Source organism: Penaeus monodon, chromosome 21, assembly GCF_015228065.2.
Source record: "Penaeus monodon isolate SGIC_2016 chromosome 21, NSTDA_Pmon_1, whole genome shotgun sequence".
NCBI classification, from domain to species: domain Eukaryota; kingdom Metazoa; phylum Arthropoda; class Malacostraca; order Decapoda; family Penaeidae; genus Penaeus; species Penaeus monodon.
The window spans coordinates 19,989,129-19,989,338 of record NC_051406.1 but is presented as its reverse complement, the minus strand read 5'-3'; the positions used below and the strand labels follow the sequence as shown (position 1 = coordinate 19,989,338).

At 23.3% G+C, this 210-nt stretch overlaps 1 protein-coding gene across 1 annotated transcript in view; it reads right to left on the bottom strand.

Moving 5' to 3' along the window:
• LOC119586319 (condensin-2 complex subunit D3-like) overlaps nt 1–210 on the bottom strand; it is a gene marked incomplete in the record, with an annotated part of 62,579 nt that overhangs the window by 38,906 nt on the left and 23,463 nt on the right.

The window sequence follows — 210 nt, the reverse complement described above, 5'->3', positions numbered from 1 at the left end:
GGCTATAATAATTATTTTTTTTTTTTTATACAGTTCATTTTAGGTAAACCTCTTTGATTTCTATTTTTTAATAGTATGTGAAATTTTTTGTAGTGCTGTATTTTAAAAGGAAGTGTTTTAGTATTCTACTTCTCAGAAACAAGTACAATTCATTACAAGTAAAACCCTTAGATTTAATATTTAATGGAATGTGGAAACTTTTTGTTGAAT